General features: G+C 40.7%; 1 protein-coding gene across 1 annotated transcript in view; it reads right to left on the bottom strand.

Moving 5' to 3' along the window:
* The window catches only part of SASH1 (SAM and SH3 domain containing 1), a 567,989-nt gene extending 551,212 nt beyond the window's left edge, over positions 1–16,777 (bottom strand). Inside the window, exon 1 of the mRNA XM_065680527.1 lies at positions 16,689–16,777. The gene's annotated coding sequence lies outside the window, so the exon portion shown is untranslated. The remainder of the gene's footprint in view (positions 1–16,688) is intronic.
* Positions 16,778–23,731: the final 6,954 nt, after the last annotated feature.

The raw sequence follows: 23,731 nt of genomic DNA, 5'->3' as shown, positions 1-23,731 counted from the left end.
CAGTATTTATACTTGTGTTATAAACACTAATTAAGGTTTTTATATGTTACAAGATGGGAGAAGCCTTCCCTGAATGTATAGGGTTTCCTGAGATACATTGGAAATAGGTTATGCTTAAACAGCTGAAGCTCTATCACAGAAAAGAAAGAAATAAAATCAGACTAATGAGAATATTGCAATGAGGAATTTATATCAAATTTAAGTATAAAAATAGAATTGTTTACAAAACCAAATGTATCACTGTACTTTATATAAACAGAGCAATGTTTTAATGTTAAATTAAACTTTAAAACACACAGAACAATGAGCCCCTACTCTAAATTTACTCACTATGTTTGGAATAATTTAGTGCTCACTGAGACTATCTAACTGGGAATGTAAAAGGATCTAGTTGAAGAAATATCCATTTTTCTCTGTAATGAAGATAAAATTATTTTGGATTCAAAACAGAGCAGCTACTTTATTTACTGTGATGCTCCTTTCCCATGAGAATTTACAGACATTAATTAAAGATTAAGTCTGTTGTAACTAGAAGATCACTTTTTGAATGCGATAGAGAAGGAAATGGAATAGAAATGGGAATAAATATCCAAAATCAAGGCTAGTGATTGCCTCAGACCAAGTTCTGTAATCAGAATTCAGTCTAAAAATTCAGACTTTTTTTCCTCAGTAACAGGAGAAAGTATAAGAGCTAAACTTCTTCCACAGACTAGCCAATTCTCTATTAACCATTCAACCTCTAACACTGGTTTTGTATGTCACTGTCAATAAGAAGGTAAAACAGGGCACAGGTACAACCTTCTTGGCCTCTTGTGGCAAAGATTGTCCTGAAAAATAACAAAATTATTCTAAACCAAACCAGAAATACACTTTATCCCTAGAAATACATTGTGGCTGCTATTTTACAGCTGCTGACAGACACGTGTTTTCATAAAACAGCTCCCTACAATAGTTCAGGGTGGGTTTCTCTTCAAAAACTTGAAACGCTGAACAATTCTCATTACTATTAGCTTTGAGACAAAAGATAACACTGCCTGCAGTCAATTTTTAACTCTACTCAGAAACATTTTGCTTCACACTGAATGCTGTTTAAATGAGCTATTTATTGCAGGTAAATATAAAAAGAAATTCTACATTATTACTAATAGTGTTCGTACTACTAGTTAAGTTGTGGAAGTCCTAGAAATACCATCTGAATATTAGTGCAGGGGGTAGAAAACTGATGAATATTTACCTCCTCACAATTTACAATCTAGCACTTCCATGTGATACCGTCTTGGAATCATAATGAACAAAAAAGCTGAAAGCTCTGCTCACTTGGACATTTAGTGTCAGCTTCTGTTGCCTTGTTATTAGGAACTTCCACATACTCTGCTTCATGAAAAAGTGCTTCTTCATCAGACATATGCGCAAAGTATGAAACAACAATCTTTACGCAGCTTTCAAGTTGTTTCTTTTGTTGTTGCTTTTTTCCCAGTGAGAAATTGAATTTAGAGCATACAGCTACTGCCTAATAAAATTGAACTCACAGTCAGCATAGTCCTATTTTGTAAACAAATACATTTTATATTATGTATATTATGTACATGTGGATTGTGGAAATCCACAAATCAGGCACCAGGTTTCCAGGACACCAAAGCGTTTTATGGAGGAAAAGAAAATTAATAAAATGGGCAAAAAAAAAAAAAAAAATTGGATCCATCATTTCTAACTAGCCTGTGCTGCTCGCCCTGAAACTTGTGGCTCTAGCTGTAATTACCAGCTGTAATTACTGTGGGACAGAAAGTGTATGTCAGGGAAAGGAAGAAACCTTCAACCCTTCAGAAATTATCCTCTCTGTTCTAAAAGCATCCTCCAATGTTGTAGGGCTGCAAGGTAGTGTCCTAACCCCAGGGGAAATTAGGGAAAAACCTCACCATTCAGTTCAGAACAGCTGAGGCTTCTCTGCACTCCTGGAGCAGTGTCACCCATTCCTTTTACAGAGCTATCAGAAAAACTGCCATCTGACAACCACGTCCTGGTTTCTCCTGTGTCTATTTTTACTCTAACACACTTCAGCAACATATAGGCAAAGGCCCAGATTTATAAGGTATTTAGGCAAAGATAGATATAAAATCATGGACTTTTTGAAATTCCTCAAAACCCAGACTCTTTTAAGTACATAAGCATTGAAACTGTGTTCTTAAACTCTTTTCTGTAATATACAATAGCTGACAATGGAGACTGGCCATAATTATTACCTGCTGGCATGTGCTCAGTTCCCTTATTCCATGGCCTCTTTCTCTAGCTGCTCCATTAATCCATCCTTCCTCCATACCTATTATCCCAACCAATTTCCTGTAGTTCTGTCTGCCTCATGAACTGTGTTTTTCATCATCTCATATTTCCACAATTCCTCCACTTTTCCTTCACAACTTGTCTGCTGAATGGCTTTTTTGTTACCACTCTTCACTTTCAGTTATTTTCTCCTTCTCTTGCTGTGTCCAGACCTGATTCTTTCCCCCTGCACCTCCAACAAAAACAGTTAAGCTGGAAAGTTCCCTTGTAATGTTTGCCATGTTCACATATATACTTATTTTTCACTTACGCACCTGCTACCTAGACAGGATATTGAGCTAGAGGGACTTGCTTGTCTGATTCAGCATGGCCATTGCTATACATGGCTTTTGTGAAGGGTGAAAGCACTATCTTATCTTTCACTTTCTCTCCTGAGCTCAGCTGCTGTAGATGGTATAAACACACAGAGCACCCTGAACGGCACTTGAGACACAAGGCATAAAAGCAGGAGCCATGCAAGGTAGAAATCAGAAAGAGTAAAGCAGTGAATGCCTACCCTGTTTCTTGGTCATCAAACATAAAGTGCTTCCTTGTAGGAAGAAGTCAAGATTATTACACAGGTGGCTATCATGCAAAAATTCCTGGAGCCAAGTAGCACTGCAGGTTAGCAGTCATGATTTTTCCTTCTAAAGATCTGAGCCCAACACAGCAGGACCTATAGTCCTGGAGGAGGAGGAAGAGAAGGAACCAGCTGGCATAAAATGGTACAGGAAGGCCCAAGTAAGTTAGGCCCTCTGAAGCAGCTAAGAAACTGGCTCCTGGCTTTGAAATAAAAGAGTCTCAGTGGTGCTGGGACTCTAAAGAATCTCCACCAAGAAATTAGAAAGCTCCCGCTTTGCTATTTCAAAACAAGACAGGATAAAGTGTTCAGATTTATGCAAAGGCTTTTCTCCAAACAGTCAACGTTTGAAAGAATCAAATATTTCCCCGAATTCCCCCCAGACAGCCCTATTTTGGATGAGTAATGAGAAATTAATCATCCTGTCAGAATAAATACTGTGAGACCTTTTAGTCATGCTCTCCCCTTTCTCTGTAATAGATTTTTGTCAGTCATTCAACTAGGTCTCCCAGAACACAACACTGCATCCAAGCTTCCACGTTTTCTGTGGTCTTTTTTTCTGGCTGGGACTCATTCCACCATTCCTTGGCATGTCGGGAGTCAATCACATGTCACAGGAGCCCAGCCCATCACACCTGCCTCATCTCTGCTGACTCCCTTACCACAGCACAGCACCAGCTCAATCATTAAGTCAGTGTTGATTCCAGTCTTCGTGCAGCTGATACCCAGTATCATCCTGACACAGGCAGTCATAGCTGGTGCATCTGTGGGGTTTTAACTGGTTAGATGGATAAATACAAAACTAGCAGAATATTATAATATCAGGGAATTAACAAATAAAAGTTCTCACAATCATATGAATTCATTTACACTACATATATTTCTACTAAAGTTGATATGACAGTATAATTAGAAATGCAAGGAAGAAAGAAGAAGTAACATGTTTTCTGTTCTGAGACCATTTTTCATTGTTACAAAGAGTCATGCTGGCTAAAAGAACACAGAGTTTTTCTGTAGATACAAAATCAGGATGACGGGTTTTATCTCCAGGGAACAGATCCAATTTTATATTTTTGATGTACTATGTTTTAGTTCCTTTTTCAAGAAATACTAGCTCAACTGAAGTTTTCTATCTTTGTATTACTGAGTTTTCACTTCTCTATAGCATGCATGCAGTTTCCATTCATTTACAGTTTCATTTGGGTGACCCTCATCCATCTTTAAGCATCAGCTTGTATTTGAAGTGAATGGCTGAGGGTTACAGACCTTGACTGCATAAGGATAGACAGATCTGTGGGTTAACCTTTGCACCTCTGGGGGGAGAAGACAGGAGAAAGATGAGTTGTAAAGCAAATAACTGACATTTCAAATTCCATGTGCAGATCACTGATGCTTGTTAATCACAGAAGCGTTGGTAGAGAGACAAAGAAATATTTTCATCCCTTCCAAGCTTCTGTAGGCTTTCATGTCTCACTGCAGCTCAGTATGCAATGTAGGAGTGGACTGTTGTGCAAGTGAAAAGGAGCTGCATATGTGAGATGATCCAAGCTGTTATACCAACTCTGATCTAGGCATGGGTCAAACCTAATCCAGAAAGAGCCTCATTAACCACACTTTGGCATTTGCCAATATCTGATACTTGTCGCCATTTCAGGTTGCCAAATTCAGAAGACAGTTGTAAGTCTATATATAGCTCTGTCATTTGAGCATCAGAAAAAAGCTGTATCTCTGCTTGGTGGACCAAGGACATTCCTGAGTTTCCGGGTGTCCAGGTAAATTCTTCAGCTGTGTCACAACCTCTTACCAGAGCAGAATTTGGGGGTCCAGGTTATTATCTTTGCATTAACTCATATGGTAGAAACAGCAGTCACACAGCCTGGAAGACAGCTGTTGCTCATGTGAACCAAAACCTTGTTAAGATCGTTGAGCGAATAGGACTCAGAAGTATGCCATGAAGCACACCCATCTAACTACAGCCTCTGTGTTTCAGTCCTGCTAATGATTTGAGACAGGTTAAATCATGTCTGTATGAAGTTTGAGACTCTGATTTGGAATTAAGATCCAAGGTTTGATCTAAATTTAACGTTAATAAAATAATGATGAATTAGTTTAATTTGGATTAGTCAAATATTAAGGCAATTTCCTGTTTCATTCAGGCCCAGCTGAAGATCCAGGTAGAGCATTAATGTGTCTTCAAACCAGTCTTAGCTTCATAAAATCAGCATTGGTTCAGACTGGTCAGCTGAAGTGACTGAATTATTCTGCAAAGATGTGCTATAACGAATTATTTTTCCTCTCTCCAGGTAACGTAAAAAGCCAACTATTTCTACTGATGCCAGTCAGTAAATTTATGAGGCAATCTGTAGTTTACCTTTCCATCTTTAGGCATACAAGCTACTGATACAGGCATCCCTTGTCTTTTTATAGTGAAACTTCACCTTCCTTATTACAGAAAAAAAATCAAACCAAATAAATCTTCATCAGCTCCAGCCTATGTAAAATGCTCTAACTATAGTGCAGGGCTCATGAGTTTTGTCTTACAAGCTTTTAGCAAAATTGCATCTCACCCAAATGAGCTCTTTTACTTTCAGAAAAAGATAGTCCTCTACGGGTGCTTTCAATCAGAGCTTTGAACTCCCAAAGTCCCTATTTCATAGATGTTTTTTCCCTTATCCACTGCTGTGCTGAGCTATGCACTGCATATCTGATGTAATTGCAGCAGGGATCATTGGAGAAGTGGCATGTTGTTGAAGTTAAGTAAGAGCAAGAGAAATGCTAATGATTTTTGTGAACTAGGTAAGGAATACAAAATGGAAGATCCCATCAATGAGATGAAAGAAAACTGCAGAAGTGAAACATATGTGTCTCCGTGGTCTTCCCAGTAATTCAACCTTAACACGTGTGAATGCAATTTTTAATGAATAATTACTTTAATGAATAATTGTAAGAGAAATTTTGAAAGTGCTTTGTACCAAGCATGTGCATAAGCCCTTGCTATGCTGGAAAACACTAAACTTCTGGAATAAACTAAATTTAAACACTAGCTTACTCCTATTTGTATTGTATAGCAATGAATAGTATTACAGATTCCAGGACAAGTACGTTAGGGGTTTCAGAGCTCTGAAGAGTAATGATGGAATGCTGTATTTGCCTCTGCCTGAAGTACAAACAGAAAACTGGTTTGGTTTTTTTTCTACTCCTAACCAAAGATATTTAATGCTGCTCTTTTAATATTTGCTGGTCTGACCTATGCTCCAACATTCTCTGCAATTCTTCTGAGATGTGACACCCCTAAAACATTGCAGCAGTTACCAGTCAAATATGTGTTTTCTGAACAGCCAATTCTGATGCTTAAAGACGTATTTTTCCATTAAAATATCACCACTGCTTCTCAGACATGGCTTTTAGGGGATTTGTTTTATATGCTCAAATAAATGTAAGGAAGGACATGTTGCTTTATTTACTTACCTTCCCCTCAAGGAGTGGGACACCTCAGACTCATAGAATTGCACTTCTATTGGAAATCTTCCCCCAGAGATGGAAGCAGTATATGTGGTACTTATCTACTTGAATTTAATGTAATTGTATTAAAAGATGGCTGTAGCAAGGTCTTCTCCCCCCCAAACAAAGCAACAAACTGAACAGGAGTATTTAGTATCATTTTGGCAGTGCACATTTCAACTTAATTTTGGAGAATTTAATTTCATGAGGGAGAATGGAAAAGCTTCCTTATTTCCTCAGATATTTACCCGCAGAATGAACAAGGAAGAGAAAGGACTTGCAATCATTTTTGACACCAGTGCACTGTAAAAATTATAATACTTAGAAACTAGTAATGGCAATATTGGTTTTGTATTTTACAATGGGAACACCACAAATATATCTGTGTCTATTAATAGCTATGCTAGTGAAGAAAAGCGAGTGACTGACCAGGGTAGCGTTCTGAAGATCACTGAAGTAAGTTAAACATTATAAATTATAATCTGTTTTGCTTCAAAGAATTTTCTTTATCAAAAATATTTTCCCAGTTTTAAAAGGGGGAGAGTAGCAGTTTAGTTAATTTTTCTTGTGAAGTTTCAGAACTTGCTTTTGCTGACTGAGCTGCCCAACCCGATGCCATCAACAAATTATCTCAAGCACATCTTGAGCAGTTTTGCATATTTCAGCACAAGTTTTCTTTGAAAAGATGACTTCTGTAGCTCCATCTGCAAGAAGAGGCTCCTTTGGGGAGCTTTACTTCAACAGACATTTAAATGTATGGCAAAATAGAAGCAGACTCTGAACCTCAAAGATTTTCTTTTAAAATGGTGATAGAGAGCTGTTACAGAGGAGAGAAGGAAGGAAGAGTTAAGCATACCTGGAAAACATTACTGGTTTGAACTACTTCGAGAAGAATTTTCTCACTCCCTTGAGCAGATCTTTTTCTCCAAGTATTCCAGAGATCATACAGATTTAAAGCACTTTCAGATCAAGTTCTTGGCTCTGGTTACCCATTTCTATTTTTTCAACATAACGTTCACATCACTACATACAGCTTTAATAGAGACCACAAATAATTAATGTTCATAATGGTTTTGACAAGTCGAAGAGTAATCACTTAAGAAATTTAACTCCTTAAGTAAACTGCCTAATATTCTTTGGTTCTGTAGCAACCAGTATGTTTTCAGTACAGAATATTCAGAAATCATAAACGAGGTCTGATGTTTCATGACATTAATTTCATTCTCATGACAGCTCTTTCTTTTTTTCTTTTTTTTCTTTTTTTAGGGAGGCAGCTGAGTGTGTGTGTCAGTTTTGGGTTGGTTTTTTTTTTGTTTGTTGGGTTTTTTGGGGGGGGTGTTTTGGTTGTTTTTTTAGAAAGAAAGGTGAGATTATAATCACTTGCTTTGGGGGTTTTTGAGTTTTAGTAAGCTGCACTGGACGCTTTGTTTAACATCCAGTGGGCATCCAGTTCAGCCTTATGTCTACTGTGGTTTTGAAAGAAATACTGTCAGTGGTAGCTGACTTCCTCCTACCTGACTTGCATGAGGTTAATTGTGTTGAAGTAATTATCACCCTCTCCAAGTCTGAAAAGAGGGACAAGACCTAAGACATTTCGTTATAGTTTGTTCTGGTATGTCTGTTCAGGCTGAATATCTCCTCTTCTGCCTGTGAATGATTAAAAGATGTGGACAGGTACATTAACAGTGAGCTGCCACTGTAGTCAATGTACGCCATCCCCTCTTCAAACGGCAGTAAAATATCAGATAATTGGTAGAGCTTGGTAGCATGGTGGTATCACATCCAGAGTTATCAAAACACTTACTAAACACAGATAAACTGAACTTTAGCATCCTATTGCTGTATTCATTAGAAACAATTAGATATTAGTAGATTAGCAGTTGGTTTTGAACTTCCTTGCTTCCCATTTCAATGCCAGAATAAGCATTCAGAGATCCAAAAAAGCTGGAGGAATGAAACTTGCTGGAAATCTGATCCTATCTATGGAAGTGGCAGGCTGCACTAAGCCAAGGCTACTCTGCGGTTTCACCCCTCTTTCGGCTGTAACCCCACGGATGCTCAGCACAGGCACAGGGCTTTGTCTGTGAAGTTGTTCCTGGGAAAGGATAGAAATAAGCGTTCCTATTCCCCTGCCTTCCCTCCACCACAAACAGCCCAGCAGTCATCAGAGTAGTAAAGACTTGTCATGCCTGCCTTCATCAATAACGAAATGGGAATCTTGATTGCCATTCAGGAAGCTTTTTTTACATTTTCACAAGGCTGTAACAAGCATTTCAACTGTTCATTTTTGTTAATGTTGCAAGATAGGGTGTAACCTGTAGACTAACTAATTAAATGCTCTTTGATTTTGAGTGAAGTGTTTGGTACAGTTTAGACAACAGAGTCTAATTAACGTTGGATGTTTAATGGAGCTAAAGACCCATGAAAAGCAAAAGGTGCTGAAATAAAAAGTCAGCGAGAGAGATGTGATGATAAATGAAAGTAAAATAAGGAAAATAAAATAACCCTTTACTGTGCTAGAAATACCATTCCCCCAGAAAAAAAATTATATTAATTATGAAAAATTGGTAAAATCTAGTCAACTCAAATGTACAGCTGCTTAGGGTAATATAACGGAAAGCTATCCGAAATGCATGTCAGCAAGCAACAGTTTAAGGTATTTCACACTATCTCACTGCCTTTAATTTCTTTCAGGCAACAAATTCGCCCCAGTACTTTTAGAATAGATTAAAAAAACACTGTATGTATTGCTCTGTGTGCTATGATTCACAGTCTCCCAGCAGGAAATAGAATGTTTGCCTTAGCAGCACCTTCTTCTGTCAGTAAACACAGCCAATTTATGGTTTTCCTTGGCTGAGAAAAATGTGTATGCAACTTTCTACCACCAATATGCAGTTAAGTCCATAAACTTAAAAAAACAAAATGAAATCTAAAAAGGGGGGTTCTGTAACATAGCTTTAAACCAATGATCTTTTATTCAATGCACATGTCCTCTCTAAGAAGGGATTAAGCTGAATGGTTTGGGAGTAACAAAGTTTAGATTGCATCCCCAGCGCTGCCATGGCCCATTTAGTTTTCCAGCACCTCTGGTTCCCAAGCACCACATTTTTTTTTCCGCAATGGGGAGTTAGTTTTAGGTTTAAGTTTTGGTTTGGTGGTGAGTAGTAGGGTAAGGATGCCTACAAGGGCAAAGCTTTCTGAGGAGAGACGTGCGCCCTGGGCTCTGCAGCAGGCTACTTGGAACCATAGCTGTGGAATGGGCCAGTGCAATGAAGAAGTGGTGCCTGGCCCCTATCAGACATGGGAAACATTAGCTTGAGCAGTTCAGACCGTATTTGCAGTTGTCATGGGGCTAGAATGAAAATGTTCCAGTGGTTCTGGAAGCCTCTCCATGCTTTATGGCCTGTCTTCTCACACCTTGCTACCTACATACAGTGTCAGGCAATGCTTGCCTTCTACACCCAACCACTGTACCCTCTTTTCTCTCCTCAAAACACAGAAACCAGGACAAAATAGTCCCCAGGGCTGGACTCCTGTGCTCTTTGGGAGAGGCCCTTGCAACTTATGGCCAAAGTTGATGAGCAGGTCTTGGTCTGCAGGAGATGCTCCAGTCATTGAGAAACTCATAGGGGAGTTCAGAATTACAGCCTCACATAGGCTTACAGGGAGCCCAGCCCCAACTGCAGCAAGTCATGTATGACCAGACTCTCTGACATGGGCTCCATACCAAATGCCTTCATGCCAAAACAAGAGCGGTATGTTCAGCCATGCTACAGCTGTGTTTTCCTTCATGGACTTAGGGTAGGCTACCTTTTTCCATTGAGATTGTCATCCTGCATTGTTAAAGGCCATCATCAAGCAGCTGCTGAGCTGCCTTCATATATTGCTGCTTGAAGCAAAGTCCAAGTCACAACAACTCCAAACTAGAGCACCAAGAACCCTATGTTGTTTGGCAATTGGTACAGAAATGACTGGCTGCTTCAGAGCCCACCACATGGAACTTCTTAAAGCACAATGTCCATGTGTCTCATATGGAGATTTGTATGTGGCTTATGAGTGAAAGAGGCCACAAAGGTTGCTGGGATAATTTTGGAAGAATACTTCAGTCTTAGAAGGCCAAACGGTTTTGTTTACATCTGCACTGCATCTACAGGCAAGGAGCTTGGCATGAGCAGCCCTCTCATCACACCCATGTTTTCTTGCAAAAATAAATGGCTAGTTCAAATCCACTTCAAAGCCAGGGCCTTAATAACAATTCATTTTGGACATCTGTATGAAAATTAACTGGATATTGGATTGCATGCAGGGCACTGCTGCTACAGACAGGGGGCCTGGCACATACAGGGTGCCCTTACATGTATTATCTCCCGACTTTCCTTGGTTACTGCTTCGATAAAATTGGTTTTTTTCTGGTCAAAACTAAACAAAACTCTGTGTTCCACTAGCATGTGCAATTTACTTCATTTGCATATGCGGATTCAGCCCAGGGAAGCAGAATTGACCTAGTCCAAAGCAGTTCTCCTGACTTGGGTTTAACACTCTACAGATATGTTCCTATTGGGCAATACTATTCTCTAAAGCAGCTTTACTCATTGATACTGGGTTAAATGTTTTTGCCTTTGCTACTTGTCATCTACTACTGCCATTGTGGAGGAAAGGAAAAAACTAACTTAGCAGTGATGGCAGCAGCGTTTTGTCCAGATCAGCACAGCACATGAGGCGGCATCATGTGTTCTTGCCTTTAGCATCTGACAAGTATTAATTAATTTCAGCAGGCACCACACAGAAATAAATTCTAATAAGAGATTTGGAGAAAGGGGTGGTATTAGCAGCCTAAATATTAGGGAAAATTCATGCTAGGCTTAGAGGCACTTGAGGGAGGATAGACTAAGGTAATTTGTATACTTGCATGTAAAAAGTTGTGATAGTAGTCAGCTGCCACCTTCCCCCATGCTAAGCCAAAGCTAGCTTAGTCAGAACTAAATCACAGAAGATTTGGAAAGCAGGCTTAGAAGCTCATATTCAGTACAATGAAGAACACAACAAATCAGTGAAGACTCTCATGTGAGTGGCTAAAATGAATGAAACATTGAGCTACAAGAAAGATATCTTCCCTCCAGGGTCTTGTGAATGCCACAGAGCTACTGATACATAACTAATACAATAACAATAAATTCTTCAGAAGTACAAATTTATATAATTTTAATTATTTTGGGGAATCCATCACTAGTTATAAGTGCACTAAATTTTAAATTGGATTTACTACAATACATATAAGGCCTTTATTCTTTGTGTCCAGAAAGCTTACATGGATCACAAGAAAGAAGGATTTGTTTTCAGACTTAAGAGCTCTTAGATTCTCTGGGTAGTGATAAAAGAGAATTGTATCTATTTTCTTTTCTTAAGGCTCATTTGTTATATATACAACAGAATTTCTTCTCTGCCGATTTCTTTAAAGTCTTCTTAAGTACCATGACTTGATGACAGGACTCTACTGCCAACAGCAGAGTGGAAGTTGCAGGTGGGGGCTCTGTGTAGGTGAGTTCTAGCAGCTGATGGAAACTCTTTTAGGCCAAAGTTCAGCCTTAAGAGGTTGGGTACCCAAGTTGGGGACCCCAGTCCAGAGAATTTGAACATGATCATTAGTGATATCCTTTTCAATCTGTGCAGTTGATTAACAAAACCCCAAACAAAACCAAGAAACAAAACAACCAACCAAACAAAAAAAATCAGCACAGATTCAAACACAAGTTCATCTTCTGAAAGGCAGTGAGAGGAAGAAGGGACAGAGTGCCCAAAGCAATGGAAAAATGGCTTTCGTAATGTTGCACAACTTAACTAAGTCATTTGCCCGTGTGAGTTTCCACCTTATCACCTGCAACCTGTCAGACCATTTCTATTGCAATGTGTGCTGGCAAACATAATTATTAGGGGTGGGAAAAATAGTGAAAGAAATAATTACTGAATTGCCAGGTGTATTTTCATAGAATGTAAAGGTTTTCTTTTCCTCCAGTGCCAGAGCCAATGAAGCCCCTGGAGACTAACAATACAAGTATTTCTTCTGGAGCAGAAGAAAGTCATGCCACTGGGGGCATGACCTTGTCCCTCAACTATTCTTTGTTTTCTGAGGTAGGTTAATGCAGTCCATTGTTTCCTGTTTTGTTGTGTGGGGATTTTTTTCTTTTTTTTTGTAGAATCTTTGTTGATGCTAAAGGGGAAATGATGAAGGATTAGCTGAAGCTGAAATGATGAGAAATGTGGAAAACTTTACTCCAAGGCTGGTTTTCATGATTGATTAAATAGAAACAACTGGAGAAACAAGACTACCGCTAGATCTGCATGTCATCTGCTGTTCACATGGATTAGTGCTGAGAAAGAAGAAATTAAATGGATGAAGCTCAGAAATGTAGGCAGTACCCTGGAACACTGCTGATGTAATTAGTTGAAATGAAACTCCTAGAACTTGAATTAATATCTGGTGCTGGGTGTTGTTTCTAAAGTCACAGCTGTTGCTTTATGAGGAGGGAGGCAAGGGAAGGGAGACCTCAGTGTTGCTGTTTGTGCTTAACTTGCTGAAGTAATACCAGATCTCTGAAATTAAATCACAGCCTCAAAGTATGGCCTTTTCATTGTCCATCAGCTCATATTGAGTTGGAGGCTGAGAATGGCACAAGGTTACCAAACCTCAAAAAACATACAAAAAGCCCTTTAAATGCTTACAAGAGATAAAGCACTGAGGTTTAGGAGATAAACTTTAGCACCATTAAGGTCATTCAGATGAACACATCACCTCCTAATCCTAAAAAATATTTAAGGCCATGTGAGACATGGCTTCAGGCCAGTTTAGTGGTTAGACAAAAATAGAGGCAATATGTCAAAACAAATAGTCATTATACCCAGCATGGGCTACAGTTTCCAGTTTTTTGTCAGATTTTTTTCCTCCCCCCATTGCCTTTCTCAACTCAGTGGCCCCTTGAAGACTTTACACATCAAATCACCTGTCTTGAAGGCAGGTAGGGCCTTTTTGCCGTTGTCACCACCAGCAGTTTTCCTGTTCACTCTAACAGCTCAGCACAGCCTTTCTTCTGGCTCAGTTCTTACCTTCAATCCAAGAAATCTAAAATTCCCCAGACAAAGCTTTGTTGGTCTTTTGAAAGAGTGGGTAATATTCAAGTTGTTTACTGACCCCAACCTTACTACCTAGAAGAAAAGACAATACTTACAGAATGTCCAGAGCCCATTCAGGAGGCCATTTTATTCATGACCAAGACCAAGGAAAAGTCTGAAAGCTTCAGGGAATTTTAAGTACAGAGGCTTACAGGTAGCTGAAGAGTTCCATGTGTCTAAAAGACAGTAATGTATACTAACCATGCAGAAGAACCAATAAGAACGCTTGCAGTCACACATTTTGGTGTTCTGAAAGCCTAAAAAATTGGATTTTCAATTCACATTGCAAACCTCTCTGAGGGTTTTTAAAACTCCTGACCTCCAAGCCTGGCCTTCAGGTATGCTTCATCCTTGGTGGAAGACACTGGAGGTGCTTGAAGCAACAAAACCAATCAATCAGAAAGTAAATGTTTTGGGTTTTGATGTGTCTTTTGTTTTTGTCTCTCTGAAAAGACTCATCATTTGTAATAGAAACTCTAAAATGCTCGATCCTAATTAAGATAGAACTCTGATATTTAGGTGATATGGAAAGAAATTGCATTACTATGTTATATATCCAGCAAAATTCTTAAGATACTCTTCAGGCTCTGAAAGAGTTTCATGGGACAGTTTGATAGAAAGGAGAGTGATACTTTTCTTATCCTATTGACAGCTAGAAAGGCGGCAGCAATTTTCCTATTCAATTCAAACTACTGTTTAAACTGAAAGTGTGAAATATGAGTAGAAATAGTTTGCATCAGTCACAGCGTTGCTGACCAAAGGACATGTGTTAGACAGCAGAGGTTGTAGAAATTGTATCACTCCAGGCCCTGCTGTCTTTGCAATTTTATATCTAACAACAGACCAAAGGAAAGGGTTTATTCATCTTGTTTTGTGAACAAATTGTGATTTGCATTTGTATAGTCCAGCAGATTATGGAATTGGGATTTGTAATCTGATCAGAACAAATATGCACCTCTGCAGCACTGGGGGAGCACCTGTGTTTTGTTTTGCTTCCTTGTCAATTAGTTCAGGAGTAGGTCATTACAAAATGGTATGGAGATGACCAAAACATTTGCCATATTCCGGGCTACATACACAAGCCACTTCTTCGACCTACTGTCTGGAGAAAGAGTTAAATGCTACTTTTCCACACTCAGTAGTTCTGGGAGGTGCAGGGAGGTTATTCATCTGTATAAGGACCTCAATCAATAAATTGTGAGACAAAAAGGAAAAAAAAAACCCTCAACAACCTAGCACAGAAAGCACAGAAAGCTCTGCTGAGGCTGCGTTCAAGGTCCTTTTATAACATAAATAACAAAAGCAATTTTATGACTTTGTGACTGAAAGGACATGGCTGTATGGAGCAGTTATTAAAGTGGACAAAAGCAGATTTTCCCTTTATTCCCATCACTAGGACTGTGCAAACGTGTGGGATGGAGGAGGGGACAGAGCATTTCGTACTTGGCAGCAGGCTGTCTGATGAAAGGAGGGCTCCTGGTCTTCAGGGTGAGCCTTAGTCTTCAGAGGTTGGGAATGCCAAAGGGAATCAGTAGAAATAAAACAGTTTGCTGCACTGTGTCTATCAAATTCAGCAAATGCTTATCAAGGTTTGTTTCTTTTCAGGCAGAAAATTATTGGTTCCACCCTTTTAGGGCTGGAGGAGGGTTAGCTGGGGCTGGGAAGCCAGCACCAGACCATGGAACTGGAGACAAAACCTGAATATGGCAGGATCAGAAGAAAGTTGGGTCAGCAGAAACTATAAAAGAGTGAGAAGGTAGGCGAGTACAGAGGGAGCAGACTGCCTAGTGGCAAGGGCCGAGCTTGGCAAAGCATGCAGATGCTGGGATTTGGGGATAATCTGAGAAGCGTGGGTAATAGGTTCCTATCTGGACCTGCCAAGGTCCTGGCAGGAAGGCAGAAGAGATGAGCACATGGCTGAAAAGTAGGAGGTGCTGCAGGGGTAGCTGGTGATATGAGCTGCAGGGCAGAAGCAGCAGCAGGATGGCTATGGTGGGAATAAACCTCTGCTCCAGCAGGGGCCTGTGGTGCCCAGCACTACCCAGAAAGCCAGTTCGGGGCAGGCTGGGACAGCAGTGCTGGTGATGGGCACTGCAACTTCGCACTGTGTGGGAACATGGGCAAGGAGAAAAGGTCTGCCTTGCAACCAGAACTGCTCCTACAACTGCTCATGCAAAGCAAGACTATTCTGTCTGAAGTGGCTTAAATTTTCACTGTCCAAAATAGGAATGCAGTCTGTTCTGAGCTGTTTGTTATGTTTCAGGTTAGCATAAAAACATATCAATCTTATATGCATGAACTGTAAAGGATTAACATAATTTAGCATCTAAAGTTCAACTTCCCATCATAGCTGTCTGTATTTCTGTTCTAGATTTGAAAGGACAAAAAAAATAAAATCCCTTTATTTCAAGCCAGTTGGTTTTCTCTCGAAGTATTTCCATCAGAATAAACTGTGCTGACCCATCTGCCCACAGATCTCTATAGCCTGAAGTGGATTAACTTTCCATCTGCCATTATGCCAGCATTTACTAAATTTCCTATTATTTTTTAAAAGCAGAGAAAAAGGAAATGGCAACTGGGAAACCTCCAAGCTCTTATTGTGGCTTAACAGATTTTGGAGGAAGTTCGATGGAAAATGGACAGCAGGCACAGCTTCTCTATCAGCAGGGCTTTAACTTGAAACAAAATTTGTTAAACGCTAGTTACCATGAATTCTATTTGTGAAGGTCCAGACTATAGGTGTACACTCCTAATGGGTGAATAAGTAATTATAAGTAAAATAAACAGTACACAAACTTGGCCATGGCAACCAGGACATGGCAACACAAATTTGTAGGGAGGACCGCGAACCCTTCAGTGAGACACAAAAGAGACTTCACTGATGAGTGTGACCAGAAGGGTTGTGAGTGAAGTGAATGGGATCCAGACTGCCTGTCTCTATTTTGCAGAAATCTGAGTTAGCTTGTCAGATGGAAACCGTTAGGAGACAGTATGATTATAATACTTTGAAGACAACTCAAAACCTCCTCATACAACCAACACATTCAACTCTCGGGTGTTGCTTAAGTGCAAAGCAGCTGTGTGAGAGCCCACACACTGCCATGGGTTGGCAAACTTCACTTACCCTGGGGAAAACTGTATTTTTCAGAGTTGGTCCTACCAGGGGCATCTGTTCCAGTAGAGAGTGCAGCATTTATGCCACGGTGCCACAGAGGTCTTGCCCTGAAATGCAGGGAAAGCACAAATGAAAACATAAAAATTGTCTGTACATTCATTTTCCTAGGGTCACAAACAGTTGCTTTGCTTGACATGAAGACTTAATGCAGCACCTCAAATACAGAGAAAGGAAAGATATGGAGACTACAGAGTGGTATTTCTGGAATCTGTCTGTGGGAAATAGTCCCTGATTCTGTTTTTGCTTTTTGGTAATGGCCTTTGATTAATTTATTACAGGTTTCTAAATTACTTTTTTTCTTTGCTCCTGATAACAGTGATTATACCACAACAGGGAGGAAATCCAAGCACATGTTGCATGGAGTGTGTTGTCCTTGGCTGATGGAGGAGGAGCAGGGCTGTGCTGGTGGTATCCATACCATTCAAACTTGTCTGGAGTCTAGCCCTCCTGCCCTGCTCCCTTCCTCCCTGCCTGCCCCTCTCCTCAAGGGAGGGAAACAGAGCACCTCAGCCTGCCCAAACCATCCCGTGGCATCCCACAAAGCTGGCTTCATCCCTGCCTGGCTCCCAGTGAGATTGCATCTACCATTTCAAATAGCAGCTGTGTTGGCGCTGCAGTTTCAGCTTGCAATTAAATTGCTGGTTGAGGTCTTTCATTAAAAAATGTCATGGGATTATAATCACAAGCAATCAAATAAAACAGGACATCTCTAGCACAAGAGGGCTACTGCTGCTTGTTGGTGTGTCATGGAAATTGTTCAAGTATTTAACAGCCATGATACCATTTACCTGCTGTGATTTAATGAGATCATAACTCCACAGGCAGGAATCTTAGTGATATGTAGATACTCAAGCATTTGGATAGGCACTCAAAAGCAGTGCTCAAACCACTAGGCTCACAGCTCACAGTGAAAGCTGCGAAAATTTGGTGCTTAAGTGCTCCTGAAAATTCCCAAAGAACCAAAGCTTTACAGGTAAGCACGACCTCATTTCCACTAATTTCAAAGAACATTGAGCAGACAAATACGTGTGAGGATCTGGTCCTAACTGCCTTATGGCATGGGACATAAGATGGAGCCAGATGTTAAACTTGTGCTTCTTTGTGTTTTCATTAGCAGTGACTACTTGTTTTACTGGTGTACACAGGGGTGCTAACAGGCAAATTCCAGAATGACTGACATACGGGCACAGAGATTTACAGATCATGCTTGGATTGACTGGCACACTGTTCTATGGTATTCAGAATCTGAAGAATTTGCCTCTCTATCACATCTGCACTTGAAGAGAAACATCTAAAACATTGGGGTTTTTTTTTAATACCTGCCAATGAACTGAAACAAACAAGTTGCTACTTTCTGGCTGACATTAACAAATCTACGCCCTGTATGTCTTCTACCAGCTAAGAAGCTCTGCCATAACGCACAGAGCTATGTAAATATGGTTGGGATAACATAGGGACACTCTGAAATAAAAACACCAGCAGCTCTGCGGGAACATGGTCCGTTCCAGGGATACTATGTTAGCAAGTGGGAGCCGCAACCCAAATAAAATGCCTGAGTAGACATAAGCAAGGATGAGACACGATACAAACTCCACTGGGCTCTTTTTTTCCCAGGGGACAAAATGAGATATATTAACGCCTGCAGTAGCTGCCTGTGGCAGAAATATGTCAACGAGTACTACTTGCATGGAAAGTCAGCACAACTCCTGTCTCAGCAAAATCATTTGAGAATAGGGTTTATCATAAGCCCCTGATGTTACACGCTATCATACCAAGGAGATGAAAGACATAATTTTTTTTCTTCAGAACAACTGCAGGAGACATACCTGATGGGTTGACTGCCTCGCTACGTGGGGGCAAAATTTCATGTGCGTCTTTTGTCAGGAACGCATAAGTAATTAATTGCACTTGTTCATTCTGGAAGAGAGAAATTGTTTGCATGTGAGCAATAATAAATTTGGCATTTTAAGTATTTGATTCTCTGCTGTCAGAAAAATGTCATTACAAAAGCAGTTTCCAGTAGCTAAGATTTGCAATAGAAATTCAAGCCCTTTTGTGGAAAAGGCCTTGGATTTAAGGATCTCATCTTTTTCTGTGCTGGAAAAATAAGTAAGAACATTGTCTATTTAGGTGAATCTATATGCGTGATAAAAACTTTATAGGCTTTTCAACTGGCTATTAGATTTAGAATGAATCCATTTAAGCATCGCTATTCTTCCCCTTATTTGTAGCTGCAATGCTGGATTTTGCTAATGCACATGGTTGGTTAATGGGGTCACCACAACATTGAAAGAATCATTGTCAGAAACGGAGTAAATTGTTTTCTCAGTAGTTTATTGTTACCATTACTGTTTTGAGACGTATATCAAACAAAGTTACCTAAATTGCCTCTGAGAACCTCATTGCAACGTGATGGATTCCTACAATCTAGCTGGAAAAACAGATTGCCTTGTGGTCCTAGCAGACTGTTCTGCTTCCACAACCCCCACCCCCTGCCGCTCCCACCCCCCACCCCCCCCATTCAATAGACATTTTGGTTTATTTCTGAATAAAAACGTAACAATTGTGCTACTTCACCTTCATCACAGGGCTGTGACTGTAAGTACTTCAAGCGGACTTTCTATGTTTTTTAATAATTTCCCAGGGCAAGAATAATTATGCAGGTTATAATCATAGTTTCTACAAAAGACATTGCAGTAACCCTTATGAAGAGGGCATGCGTGTAAAACTGAGTGAAAAGACAAGCATGCAAGGATAGATTGAGTCCTGCAGTAAAAACTCAAAGAATGTTTCCTCTGGAAAGCAGTTATATAAAAATGATTTCTGATTTCCAAGTGAATAGCTCCTTACAATATCCAGTCACATCTGCTTAGTTGTTTGAAAGAAATTACTTTTATTGCCTCTTCCCCCCTGAGATACAGTACGTACCAATGCCATTTTAAAAAGTCTCCTTTCAGTGCAGAACCACGTCTCGCACCCAGAAAGAGACAAAGACTCCAGCAATCACTTTCAGACCAGCCTGGCTCTCCTCTCCCCCGTGCCCGGGCACACATGCTATAAGGAAGATCTTTCTCTAAATTATTTCTTTTTGTTGGACAACTTATTGCAAGTATCCAGAGAGGTGAACTGACAGGCAGCTGCATGTTGGGGCAATATTGCTGTCCTAACAACACCAGACGGACCCAGACATAGGAAACAATGTGGTGTCATGAGATATTTTTGCTGAATATGACGCTTTCAATTGAGCATCTTCAAGCCTGCTTCAGCTTTAAATATGAATTTGCCAGATATAACAAGGATTTGACATTGACCCTTCACCTGACAGTAATACATTTTTTTTTATCTTTTAATAACATACAGCGGTGCAGCGTTGTGATTCCAGGAAGCGCTTTGAGTAAACAAATCATATTCATTGCCTAGAGACTAACATGCCTTCCCAGAGTCTATAAACACGAGAGATAAGCTGAAAGATAGGCTTGGAAAAGTTTTCAGCTACCTAACAGAATTTTTTTTAGGAGTACATTGCTGCACCAGCTAGAAATTACTATCTAAAATGATATTTTTAAAGGTAAAGTTGTTTATACTGTTTCTTGACTTGATTTCTTGATACTATTTGATCCAAATGTACTGACAGCTTCAGACTGGGTCTCTAGCCCAGTTTCTAAGGAAAACGAGCTTTATGTGCTCATATAGGCTAGCTGCCCATGCCAAGAAAATTGGTTTTGAACTTAAACTTCAATTTACAGTTTCACTCAAATTTCACATCATGCTAAAAGCAATCCCTTCTGCATTCTGACTCATTTTCTGGTCATCAACAGGATGAGAAAAGCAGATGTACTTGTACTATCAGACCCCCGACCTATGGCAGAAATGCTGAGGTGTGGAGAGGTTTTGATCCAGTCTGAGCAGAAATGAGGGTGGGAAAGGTCACTATCACACAGAAATCAAGCTGTTAGACAATGGTGCCTTCAAACAGAAAATGAAGACTACACCAATAAAATTGAGGAATTTAGGAATTTTGATCAAAAGGCATTTTTGCAGTAGGTTTCCAGAGTTAATAGGCATCGCAGTGCAAAATCAATACAGGTACCAAATGCTGCACATACCACTGGGTCCCCCCAGCAGAAAGCAGCACACACTTTCCTTCAGATCCAATTTTGGATGACAGCTGCCACTTAAAGGGAACTTTGGTTGGCATCTGGGGGTAGGAGTGAAACACGTCCAGCACAGTAGGACAGTAAAAACTTAATTAACTGTGGGCTAGCTTGGGAAATTGGCTGGCTGAGGGGAAGCAGCCAAGATTCATCTGGAGTTTGTGGAATAACCTTAGCTGAAAAACCCCCCCAAACCAAAACTCCATTCACTGGCACAGGTTGCCCAGGGAAGCTGTGGCCGCCCCATCCCTGGAAGAGTTCAAGACCAGGTCGGATAGTGCTTTGAGCAACCTGGTCTATTGGAAGGTATCCCTGCCCATGGCGGGGGGGTTGGAACTAGGTGATCTTTCAGCTCCCTTCCAACCCTAACTATTCTATGATTCTATAACGAAATGTCTTAGACGACGGGGTGCAGGTGGAGCATGTGCATACTGGCCATCGGAGAAGGGTTTCCAACTATACATTTGGAAAGCAAAGGCAAAAAGACACACACAACATTGAAGAACTGTGGACTGAGCTTCACCCACAGTGTCTACACATATGTCCTGATATTTCTAATGAGAGTTTCGGAACTGTGTTCAAACTGGAGGGGAGTATTTTTGTGTAACACAGTGGAGAATAATTACTGACAGATTGAAACGAACAGCATGTGTATTGTAGGATTTATTTGTATCAATTGAATTCTGTGATTTGTTCCTCATCCTACAGTCTCGTAACAGCATTAAGTGACGATTGTGTGCTAGCATGGGTAATCAGAATGAAAATTAGCCTTTTTCAATTGAATTAATTGTCTCTATTTATTCTGCTTCCAATTCAGTTTTTAGCTATTATTTGTAGTCTATTTAAGAAAGATTGCATCTCTTCTGCAAAACTACTGTCTTCAGCAAAACCACTGTCAGAAATAAGAGCAGTTTTACAAAAACTGAAATAACGCAGCATTTCTCATTTCGGTTGGATGTGCCTTCCATACTTAGTTTCTGGCTTGAAAAGAAAGCCATTATAGTCAGATAATAGTTTTCCCAGCCAAAAGCATACACTCATATGGAAAAGATTGACTGTTAAACTAGCAGAATCTGTAATCTACACACAATGACATTCCATAATAACAGCCTATGCTAAGTAAAGGCATTTTGTTTTTATTTTTAAAAACTCCTGAGAAACCACAGGATTGACATATCTGAACACAGACCAACAGGCTAATGTCTATTTGTGCCTTTCACAAAAACCGACTTATTCAGTGCTAGAAAAGATTGGGACAGTTGTGTCAGAGTTGTTGCAATATGGCAAAGGACGCTATCTGTAAAACCTTCATCCTATGTACGAGCTGTGCTTACTATCAATCAACCATACTAATTACTAAATGACCCAGGGCTCACTTCATTACAGTCAGACCTTGGTGAAAATCTGCACTCTTGCCTTCATTATGTGTTTTATGGCAAATTTTCCCCTTGCTCGAACTCTCAGCCTCCCTAATGGGGGGTAATCACAGGTCTTTGTAAAGCATCTTCTAAGAAGCAAGAATTTCCGAGCAAACACAAGTTAGAGGTGAGTAGGATTGCAGAAGATGCAGCATCCCCCTTGTTTGACTCAGTCAGATTTTGGGTGACTTACATGCTAGTGCTGCTGCTCCTGTCCTCGGGGGACATCCTCAAAGCTTGAGAGGGAAAAGGCTTGCGTCCATGGTTGGTCCTCTGTTATACTTGGTTGGCTAGAGGATGAGTTTACATTGAAACCTGATAGCATGAGTTGGAAGAGTCAGAGAGCCAAGCTGCTTCCCGCAGATCTCCAGCGATGCCTAATGTTTGCAAAACAGGACACGAAGTCTTGGCAAGCAAAGCCCGGTTCTGCTGTGCAGTCAGAGCAGTGACTGTCCACACAAAGACCTTTCTCTTCCCCTCCAAGAGTGTCCTTGGCCTACCTCAGGCACCTCCAAACTTGCCAACTGCTCACCACTGTGTTGGCAATCCACAGGCTTCTTTTCTCCTCCCAGTTCCTGCCCTATCCAAAACATAGCTGCACCCTGCCTGGGCTGCAGCAGAGCCAGCGGGGCCCTGCACAGGCACCTCCTGTGAAAGTCACCACTACAGAGCCAGGCGCCTTCCAGCTGTTCCCTTCCTGCACACTCCAGCACCTCGCGGCCACATCTGTATCCTGCCCCATCTGGGCTGTCCCATCCCACATCCAGGAAAGGAGCATGGAGGAGGGGCTGCCCAGCACCAGCTGTGCACTACTGTACCCATCCCACCCTGCAGCCTCTCATCTCTCCTCCTCCCGGCATCAGGACCACGCTCTTCACCCACCTGATGGGAAAAGTGTGGATCTTCAGGAAGAGACAAAGTCTTGGAGGAGCCTTCCTCTTCTGCAAGGCTCATCTGCCATGCGCCTGCTCCAGTGGCTCGGCAGCGTTTATTCACAGGGTACAGCAGGCAAGTGAAACCCTCCACAACGAGCTGCCGTGCTGATGACACACAAATGGAGGATGGTCTTGGGGAAAGCTTTTCCAGTAGCTCACAGAGAGGTTGGAAGAGTTAAATAAAAAAAGAGCTGAGGGTGTGAATCTTTAAAGTGACCCCATCAAAGAAAAAGTTTCTGGAGACCTGTGTTTTAGTTATACAGGAACTTCTTGTGGGAAGTTTCAGTACAGCATACACTACTTACCGTGTTAGTCAGGTGTGCAAAGGACGAAAGGAAAATACTATTGGGAAGACATACAACTCCCAGTTGCCTATGCGGTAAATCTTCCGGTGGAGGGGAAGAGGAGTCTGCAATTTCAGTCATCCTTAATGCACTATCATGTACCAGCACAGCTTTTAATCAAAACTATGAAGCAGGAGTGGG

The sequence above is a fragment of the Lathamus discolor genome, chromosome 5 (assembly GCF_037157495.1).
Source record: "Lathamus discolor isolate bLatDis1 chromosome 5, bLatDis1.hap1, whole genome shotgun sequence".
In the NCBI taxonomy this organism is placed as follows: domain Eukaryota; kingdom Metazoa; phylum Chordata; class Aves; order Psittaciformes; family Psittacidae; genus Lathamus; species Lathamus discolor.
The sequence above is the reverse complement of the archived record's forward strand: the minus strand, read 5'-3'. Positions and strand labels throughout refer to the sequence as shown.